Source organism: Lissotriton helveticus, chromosome 5_1 (assembly GCF_964261635.1).
Source record: "Lissotriton helveticus chromosome 5_1, aLisHel1.1, whole genome shotgun sequence".
Classification (NCBI taxonomy): Eukaryota; Metazoa; Chordata; class Amphibia; order Caudata; family Salamandridae; genus Lissotriton; species Lissotriton helveticus.
The window spans coordinates 1,688,125,157-1,688,135,583 of NC_136065.1; the positions used below are offsets into that span (position 1 = coordinate 1,688,125,157).

The window sequence follows — 10,427 nt, forward strand, 5'->3', positions numbered from 1 at the left end:
GTGGCCTCTCTTATACCACTTGTTTAGTATATGGTTTGAGTGGCCACCCGCCCTCATCCATAATTGTGCAACTTGTATGTTTAAACAGTGCTTTTGATTTAACGCTTGTGCCCCTTTATTCATAAAGAATACTGGGGATTGTTTTTAGTAATAAACACATATATTTTTATAATATATACTTGTGTGGTGTCCTTTCATTTGATATTACAGGATTGTATGTGGTAAAACAGCTCGCTTAACACGACCTCTTAAGTTAAGCCTTTAGGCTGCTTAGTCCATGCTACCCCTAGGATAGCTTGTCTAATAAGGTTGACTTACAACCAGACACCATAAGGGATTGTTTGGTCAGGTAGTAGGTGGTTCCAGAATTGGAAACATCCCCTACCAGGCCAACTTCTCACATTGGTGAGCAGCGGTGCGGATTTGAGCTTGCTGTTGTTTTACCATTGCAATCTTTATATCAAATTGAAAGATCACATCAAGTACCTCTAGGTACATATAAATCAAAAGCTTAGCATATTAAGTTCTACTGAACTTAGTAGTTGTAGGTTGAAGGGATTAGCACACCCTGACTACAACTCACTAGCAAGGTACAGTAGGAAAACACTTAGTGTAGGTAAGTGCACCACTTACACCTCACTAGTAACCATGTCTGACACAGGAAAAGCCTCAGGGTCTACTCCTGTGACAGTTGACCCTACCCAGGCAACTTTTGGATATGACAAGTTAACCCGTAGAGACTTGATTGCCTTGTGCAAAGCAAGAGGGTTAAAAAGGGGCAGAAGCCCCACCTGCCAAATCCTGGTAGAAATCCTAGAACAGGATGACTTAGAGAAGGCAAAGGCAGCTTCCCTAGACACAGGAAATGGAGGGAACCCCCCTGAAACTGATCCCCCTCAGGAGGAGGAGGATGATGATGACTTAGATGAGGACTCAGATGTTGAGGACTTAGAAGTTCAGGATCAGGGTAGCCAGGTTCCAGTTGCCAGGCTTAGCCAGGCCAACTTGGACCTACTGGGGAATGGAGAGGGCCAGCACCTCCCCAGAACCCAACATGTTATTCTCCCAGGCAACAGAAGAGTGAGATCTCCCTCAGGGGACTCTCATGTTTCTAGTGCCTCCAGAGAATCACAGAGAGGTATGAGTGCTTCTCAAAAGCTAGAGCATAGGGCCAGAATGAGGGCTGTCAAACTCCAGATAGAGAGGGAGGAGGTAGCCTTGGCTCAAGCTAGACTTGCCTTGGCAAGAGAGCAGAAATTAAGTGGCTTAGATGCCACTGGTGGCAGCAATATTCCTAAAGAGAAACCCAGGTCCTATGATAGTAGAAACCTGACAAAGATTGTGCCCCCCTTCAAAGAAGGGGATGACATCCACAAATGGATGACTGCTCTTGAGAGAGCCTGCATGGTACAGCAGGTTCCTGAGGAACAGTGGGCAGCAATCTTATGGTACTCCTTTTCAGAGAAAGGGAGAGATAAGCTCCTCACTGTTAGACATGAGGATGCAAACAATTACAAAGTCCTGAAGAGTGTTCTGATAGATGGGTTTGGCTTAACCACTGAACAGTACAGGTTGAAGTTCAGAGACACCCAGAAGACACAGACTCAGGACTGGACTGATTTTGTTGATTGTGCAACTAAGGCTCTGGAGGGTTGGCTACATGGCAGCAAAGTACATGACTTTACAGGATTGTATAATTTGATTATGAGGGAGCAGATCCTAAGTAATTGTCAGAACCAGCTCTTACACCAGCACCTGGTGGACTCTGATCTGACCTCTCCCCAAGAATTGGGAAAGAAGGCAGACAAATGGGTCAGAACCAGGATTAGGCCTAAGAATCAGGACAGTAACCAGAAGAAGGAGTCTACCAAGCCTCAAGATAAGGGTGGGGATAAAAGTAAAGATAAGACTTCCCCAGGGCCCCAAAACTCCAAGAATGGGGGTGGGTCCCAAGACACTTCTTCAACTGAGAAAAAGCCTTATTGTTATGCCTGTAAACAGGTGGGGCATTACAAAACAGACAGCTGTTGTCCCAAGAATAACAATAAAGAAAATATACCTCCAAAGCCAGCTTCAACACCTCCTGTTACTGTCAGCAGTAATCCCCCAGGAAGTGGAAGCACACCCAGGAATCTGGGTGGGTTTACTGTTGGCGCTCAGGTGGACCCTGGCCTATCCAGGTCCCCATCACCCAATGATCTTGTTTATGAGACTGGCATGGGGTTTGCCAACTTCTCTGCTTGCCCAAATACTTTGAGCAAGTATAGACAAGAACCCATCATCAATGGTTTGAAAGTTGAAGCTTTTAGAGACACAGGGGCTAGCATCACCATGGTGGCTGATGGCATAGTCCCCTCTAAGCAACTTTTACCTGGTGCCACATACCAGGTTACAAACATTGATGGAATCCAAACAAATCATCCCATGGCAGTAGTAAGTCTCAGCTGGGGAGGTGTCATTGGCCCAAAGAGAGTGGCAGTGTCACCAAACTTGCCTGTAGACTGCCTACTTGGTAATGATTTGGAGATCTCAGCCTGGCCTGAGGTTGAACAGGAAACCCATTCTAGAATGGTAAATTCCAATGGAAAGGTTAGTGGGGCTGTAATGGCTACAGCCCCAATGCAAGATGTCCTTCCTGAAAAGGTTGGTAGGGCTGAGAAACTCTCTGCCCCATCTCTAGCAAAAGCTCTTCCTGAACAGAATAGCAAAGCTGTTATAGTAACAGCAGGAACCCAAACTGAGTCTCCTCCTGAAAAGGTTGGTGGGGCTGTGATGGCCACAGCCCAAACTCAAACTGAGATGTGTGTTGTGAAACCTGAAATGATGGATAACTCCACACAAACTGAGAGCATGGAGGAGGAAGAGAAATCTCCCCCTCACCAGACTTTAGGACAGGATCAGCCTCCTCAGGGAACTGATCTTACCCCTGATGAAGGAACTGCCCCAGAGGTTGTTAGGCCTGGCCTGACAGAGCCTCTGATGGCGGTGGACCCTTCTCAGGTGGGACCCAGTCTGGAGCAGGTAACCTGCCCCTCTCTCCATTGCCTTAGCCAGCCCAGGGCTGCAGAGGACAAGAAGGACAGTGAGACCCAGAGGGACCCCTGTCAAATAAAGCACCCCCATCAACAGATTAGGTGCACCAAAACTAGTAGCCCTAGTGAGGTGAAAACTTTAAAAACTCCTGAGGGAGCCCCCTTAAAAACAGTTAGGGACCTCCCACAGATGGATTCTGTTGGGCACAGCCAAACCTGGGACCCAAAGGGCCCAAACCTGAACTGTCCCTCCAGCAAGCCAAACAGAGGGACCCAGCCTCCAGCTTTAGGTAGCCAGAGGTTGACCCTGAGAGCACAGTGCAACTCAGTTAAAGAAAGAAAGGCACACATGGTGGAAGATAATTGGAGGAAGCCAAGCCCTAACTTAGTAGAGCCTCACTTCAATACTCCATATCCAAACCAGCCTTTAACTTTGCATAAACACACCCAAGGTAGTAATTCCCTATGGTGGAGACCCTCTAATACCCAAAGGGTGAGGGACTGCTTAGTGGACCATGAGACAGGGGGTACCCATGCTAGTGCAGGTACTTCCTTATATGGCCACTCAGGCAATATAGGCTTACCTGGCCAAGGATAGCCTTATCTCCTTTCGTTTGGGGGGGGGGTTATGTAGGAAGGTAGCTACCTGACTATGGTTACCCCGGATTTTTTGCCTGTGTTTAGCTGGTTTTTTGACTTAGTTGACCTGGTTCCCTGCTAATCAGGGCCCCAGGCCATCTGCTCTCTCTGTAAAATGGATTCCATGTACCCTAGGTACATACCCCAATTGGAAATGGACCCCTTGTCAGCCCCTGTATAATGCACTATAGGTGCCCAGGGCATAGGGGCCACCAAGGCCTACCAGGGGCTGTAGCATATCTTTTGCCACCCCTGGCTGGTTCTTAAATTGACACAACTGGCTGATCACTCAGCTGGGGTAAGGTGGTGTAATCACCCCTTGCTTAGATGTAGTATACCTATATCTAAACCTATATCTGGACACATATTAACCTGTGAGCCACTCCTATGGAAGGCCTCATCAATCCTGGAGGCAGAGTGCGTGGTTTCATGTGAGATGGAGCTCTAGCATGAGCTGAGCCTGTCTGCAGCTGTCGGGAACAACTCCCTAAGCTGTTTCAGGATAATGCCATACCATATACTCTTAAGTGCCTTATAATCCTCGCGGTTATATAGCAACTTTGGTTTGGCTTTATCAAAACATGTCGTGTAAGGTGTCATACGATTTGGAATACTATCCCCTCGCCAGTTCTGGCGACGGGGATAGCATTCCACCCCTCTAGAGGGGTAAGACATGTTACTTTGCTAAATGCGGTTAATTTCTCCAAAGACCTTAAGATCCACAAAATGGATGCCTCTGCCACAGACAAATGTCTGGACCCCTGCAGTTGACCGAAACTCAGCAGATGGGGCCTGGACAAAGGGTTTCCTGTCACAGGAGGGTGTCACCACCCTCCAGACAGGAGATAGTGGATTGTAGCAGGGAGGTTTGAAAGAAACCAGACACTGCCTGGGGCGCACAAGGCTGCCCCTTGCATAATCCGGCCAAACCGGTTCTGGGGCACTCCAGCCCTCGTGCCAGGGCGGCCTGGATCAAAGGAAAGGGGTGTATCCACCCCCTTCCTGGGTCCCACCCATAGGGAGGGACCTAGCAGGTAATCACGCCCCCCAGATTGGAATAAGAGTGGGAGCAGTGCCAATGCACATCAGATTTCCTGGAAGAAACATTAGAAACGAAACTCTGGACCCTTGGACCTCCATCTCAACGTGGAAGCCCGAAGAATCTCCCTTGTGGTCAAGGAGTGACCACCCTGCAGCAGCAGGCACCATCCAGCCCTCGACGTCTACTTAGTTGCAGTTCCCGCCGGAACTCGAGCGACTGAGATCAACGAGATCAAGCTTGCCTGCCTTCCAACAGCCCGATCCACAGTCCCTGCAGAGCTGAGACCCGTGGAGGCGACCGGAAGCGTGGGGCACGCCATCTTGAATTGACCACGAGACGCTGACCGTGCAGCCCACGAGTGACCCTCGAAGCTGTGCACCGGGGTTTGAGAAGCCCCCACCCTGAGCTGCTCCTGAGCCGAAGTTCAGCCCTCCACACTCGACGAGTGCTGCGTGGGGCCCTTTGGCTCTATTTGGCTCAACGCGTTGGCCCGGTCACTTGCCAGCTGGCTAGTGGTCCCTGTGCCGACGAAACTACAAAGAAGACTCGTGAATCTGGTTGCTCCAGATCCACACCAGCTCCCCTGAAAAGGAGCCCCGACTCTGACCTTCCTGGTCCGAGTGAGAAGCAATCTTCCGATCCCGCGTGGATTGCTCTTGCCAAGGCTTGTTTGCTCCAAACTTGAAGCCGACTGCACCGACGGTGAGAGCCTGCGTGGGACAGATCGTGACCTGCTCCTGGACGTCGCAGATGCCCCAGAGCCCACGTGACAGCGGAGAGAAGCTCCTCGACGACCACCTGATTGCGCCCAACATTGCCTGGTTCCGTCCTGGTTCCACCCTGGTCACTGCTGAGTGACCCAGACTCTGTCCCCTCTGCTTTCAGGTACTCTACAACTTGAGTCCACCCTTGGACTCCACCGGACACTTCATCTTCAACCTGCCTGCAGCCCTTTCAGCTCCAAGCACCAAGAGCCTGCGTGTCAAAACCCGACGCCACTTCGACCCTGTGCACCCACTTCCTGTGGGTGAGGTAACTTTGCTCCGCCGGTGTTCCCACACTGGTGCACACCTCTAGGGTCTGTGTGTTAAGTTTTGTTCCTCTAGGTTCAGCGGAAGTGTCCTTAAACTTTAACTCTATGACTTTTACGCACCATTGGTTAACATTGGTGCATGCGTGCGCTTTCCGCACATCTCCCGAATCCCGAGGGCCATTCCCGACTTCAGCATTGCTTGTCCTGACTGCTCCCAGCGATTCCCTAGGCCCTAGGCCTAACCACTGTTCGAGTGGCCTCTCTTATACCACTTGTTTAGTATATGGTTTGAGTGGCCACCCGCCCTCATCCATAATTGTGCAACTTGTATGTTTAAACAGTGCTTTTGATTTAACGCTTGTGCCCCTTTATTCATAAAGAATACTGGGGATTGTTTTTAGTAATAAACACATATATTTTTATAATATATACTTGTGTGGTGTCCTTTCATTTGATATTACAGGATTGTATGTGGTAAAACAGCTCGCTTAACACGACCTCTTAAGTTAAGCCTTTAGGCTGCTTAGTCCATGCTACCCCTAGGATAGCTTGTCTAATAAGGTTGACTTACAACCAGACACCATAAGGGATTGTTTGGTCAGGTAGTAGGTGGTTCCAGAATTGGAAACATCCCCTACCAGGCCAACTTCTCACAATATGGGTTTAGGGGAACAGACTGGGTACTAGGAGAATCTTCTTTTGATGAGTCCTTTGACCTTTTGCAAAAGACTCTTCCTTAACTTGGTTCTTGCATATTTACTTCTGAGGTATTTGATAACATCTTCAATTCTTTTATCATCAAATGTTCCTTCTTTTGGCCAAGGATATGTATGCATTTGAGTTGTTTCAAACCACTCTAGGCTATATTTTTGTAATATTTTCTTATTAGTTGGAAAAACGTTCTGCATATGCGCTGAGTCTCCATGACTACTAGGATTTCTAATATTTTTTTAATGTAACCTTTTTCTATCGAATCAAATTTGACTTCTTTTTAGAAGGCTCGCATGAATCTTAAAAAGCAGGAAAACGTATCTATTTTCTAAGTCATCACTTATGCGATGTGCATTAAAATATCACATTCAGTTTCACCAATTATGCAAGGTGCATTACAATATCAACGTTTTGGTTATACAGTGCACATTCCGATAATACTTGCAAATTATACGATATTACACACCAACATCATACTGTGGCCACGTTTTCTCATACACGCACACAGCACCAGCAAAAAATATGAAAACATTTACTTATTCTAGGTGGTAATCAACATCTCTATTCTACTTTCTGTAAGTTTCAACAGGACAAATACTGGCCACTTCCCTCCATGCCCGAGAGAAAATTCCTTTCAAACTATGCGTTTTCTTTTGTTGTTTTTTTTGTTAAAATATATTTTTATTGATTTTCCATACAGGTGTACATATAACAAATAGACATTCCGCGGTTACGTTGGTCTGCTCATAAGTTCTCTGTGCTGGTCTTTGCGTTTCAGTGTAGAGCGCCATTGGAACACATATGACCAATACATATAACATAACGAGTAGCTGCACCCTAAAACACGAATTCAGCACCCTTATGTCTGCACACATAAACACAGACCTTGTCTCACAACAGAACAGAAAGTATGCGTTTTTGAGAACATGGAGTGACTTTCTGGACATCAGGTTCAGGGCAATAATTTAAGTGTTCAGATCGTTTCAGGAGGTAAAGTTTAGCGACACCAGCTTTTCAGCTGCCCCTCTGTGTCAGGTACTGGAACACATATTGGCTCCTTCCAATTTCAAATTACCCAAACTGACCACTTCCAATGTTATTATTGGGATATAGAGTTAACCAATTATGTCGGCACCTTAATCAATGTTTTCTATTTTACTGCTGTAAATGCAGTGCAAGTAGCAACCCCTTGCCACTTGCCTCCGTGCTTGGGAGGAGATTCCTTTCAAATCATTTGTTTTTGCAACCATGGAATTACAGCTGTAGAATAGGTCCATTACGGTAATTTGAACCACGCCTCCTTCTAATTTCAGACTACCCAAACTGACCACTTCCAATGTTATAGTGGAAATCTCAGGTTAACTGGTTATGTAGGCACCTTAATTGTTGTGCAACACGTGTACACAATACACAATCTTTCATGCGGTACCCTAACCTTTTTACAACCTCATATTTACATTATATTTACATCTGTGTTAGCATTGCCAAGAAAAACATGTCAATACACAAACAAGGATCGTGATCCACTCTGTCCTCACCTTTAAAAGATTGCAGTACCCGGATCCTCCCCAACCCCCAAGCACAGGCAGAACTTCAGTGGAAAACAGTGTCTGCTTACCTCTTCAAAAAGTATGCAATGATCTATGCAGCGGGGGTAAGGTGGTCTTCTGGTGCCAGCAGTCAAGTGGGGGCAAAAAGCAATCTCCTAGCTGACTCGCCAACTATAGCCGGGTGACTTGAAACCGTTACAATGAAAAATAACACAGACTCTTTTTGGCAATGCAAAGACGGTTCTTTACTGAGTGTCACGACAGCGAAAAAGACCCTCCTTACACACAAGCAGGTTGCTGGTCTCTTTCTCAAATTGCTGCTCACAGGCTGCTCTCGTCATACACAATTTACAAAATGGGTTATTGAAAAACGGCAAATAATTGACTTGCAGGTTACAGATTAAAGATGGAAAAATACTCAAATACCTGTGAGCCATAACTCCAAATTCTGACCTAATCCTCTACACATTCTTTATTGCACTTTCAACAATGCTGGAAATTGAAGCATTCTTCTACCTGTGAATGCATGTGTATTTGTCGTTGATGTAATTTTAGTGGAGTGTGTGCTGGTATCAATGTGTGTCTAAGACCTCTATGTGCTCTAGGCCAATTGGATGTCATGCACCCATTGTCTAATCAAGTTACAATCTATTAGGAAGCACGAAGTGCATTCAGATGATCCTGTTTGCTAAAACCATTATTTTTTTATTCATGCTAAACATGAGTTGGCTTTTAACTGAAATCTTTTCAAGTTACTTATTCCAGTGTGTCTTTTCAACTTGTCATCGCATAACTTGGACCTAAACTGTTTTTTAAACATGTACAGCTGTGAGTTTTCTACTTGTGTTTGTTGTTACATTACATTCTTGTGTTTTACATTTTCTGTGTGTTTTATATTTTCTGTGGTGTGTTCAGATTTTACATTACCTACAACAGAGGAATATTCCAGGCTAATAAAACATCCAAGTAATGTTTTTGTATACAGTCAGTCTTCAACTGAATGACTTGAAAGTGCTCTCAAATATTTCTATGAAGGAAATCAGACACATGAAGTAAATTGATTTGACTAAGATCAAACAATTTAGCCATGCAGGAAATCCAGGATTTGAACCCAGGGTTTCTGTAGCGCACTTAAGCCTCTTACTAGATTCAATTTTTTTTTCAATTTCCTTTAAAACCAGAAATACAGATAACAAACTAATCTGACAAAATATCTAAAAAATAAAAATAAAAAAAAGGTTCATAAGTAATGGAAGGCAGGACGCCATATGCTAAAATCATGCCTTTTTAGACATTATATAGCTATTCTAGAAGTGGTCGAACCACTGAAAACATGAGCTAGGTGGCTTTGGCTCAGCTCAAGGACCTGTTGGAAACTCGCGCCCATAATAAGTGAAGCATTCATGTGGCTTCTGCTTGCCTCCTTCCCTTTATCCAGTGTTAGACTTGGCTTTTTCAGCGGGTTTGACATTTTGCTTTTGGGCCTCCTGTTTTTGACCCTGTTTTTGTTGGTTTTAGGACTTTGGGCACTTTGCCACCGCTATTCAGTGCATATGCTCTCCATGTAAATTGTGTTTGTGGATTGGTGTTTCCATTTTTGGCTTATTTGAATTACTGGTATTTCCCTAGTAAAGTGCACAAGGTGTGCCAGGGCCTGGAAATCAAATGCCACTGGTGGTCTTGCAGCACTGATTATGCCACCCAAATGAGTAGCCCTGTAAAGTTATCTCACACCTGTCACTGCAGTGTCTGTGTGTAGTTTTTTACTGCCATGTTGACTAGGCAAGAGCTGTCAGGTCTGTCGGAGTTCACAGGTGCAAACAGAGATGGAGGACTATAAAGTCCCTCTGACTCCGCATTAGACCGCTTCGCGTTCTAGCGAGTAGGTCATTACCTCACTTCCGGGTCCCTCGTATAACGTCCGGTTCACCGTCGGGCTTCCTGTTCCTGAATCGCTTCGGCCCGTATTGCTCCTGATGTCCTTGTCTCCCTGCTCAAGTTCCTGCTCGAGGTCCCTGCTCTAGAGGTTCTCATTCCCCTGAGACTGGAGATTGGACACTAGGTGGCAGTGCAGGATTGCGAGGAGAGGCAAGCGAGGCAAGCGAGGCGAGCGAGAAGAAGGCGAGGAGAAGGCTGTTGCTGCCGTTGCCGCATGAGGATGCCGGCCCCCCTTGGCCCCCCCCCCATGGATCCAGGACCGCGGAGAGTCGGTAAATAGCGGCAAATCGCGGTAGAGACCCGGTTTTCCACATGGCCTGCACCCAGAGGACTATGATCTGCTGACCGATGCCACTGCCCCATCACAACACTGGCAGCCTGCGGTAAGGAGCGAGTAACCAGCAAGGAGCCTGCGCCACATCTGGGCGGGGCGAGCGCAGGGTCTGGAGCGCGGCCTCTGCTTTCAGAGGCTGCAGAGTGTT

At 46.5% G+C, this 10,427-nt stretch overlaps 1 long non-coding RNA gene across 1 annotated transcript in view; it reads right to left on the reverse strand.

Moving 5' to 3' along the window:
* LOC144753780 (uncharacterized) overlaps positions 1–10,012 on the reverse strand; it is a 30,353-nt gene extending 20,341 nt beyond the window's left edge. Inside the window, exon 1 of the long non-coding RNA XR_013594529.1 lies at positions 9,902–10,012. This is a non-coding gene — a long non-coding RNA (uncharacterized LOC144753780). The remainder of the gene's footprint in view (positions 1–9,901) is intronic.
* Positions 10,013–10,427: the final 415 nt, after the last annotated feature.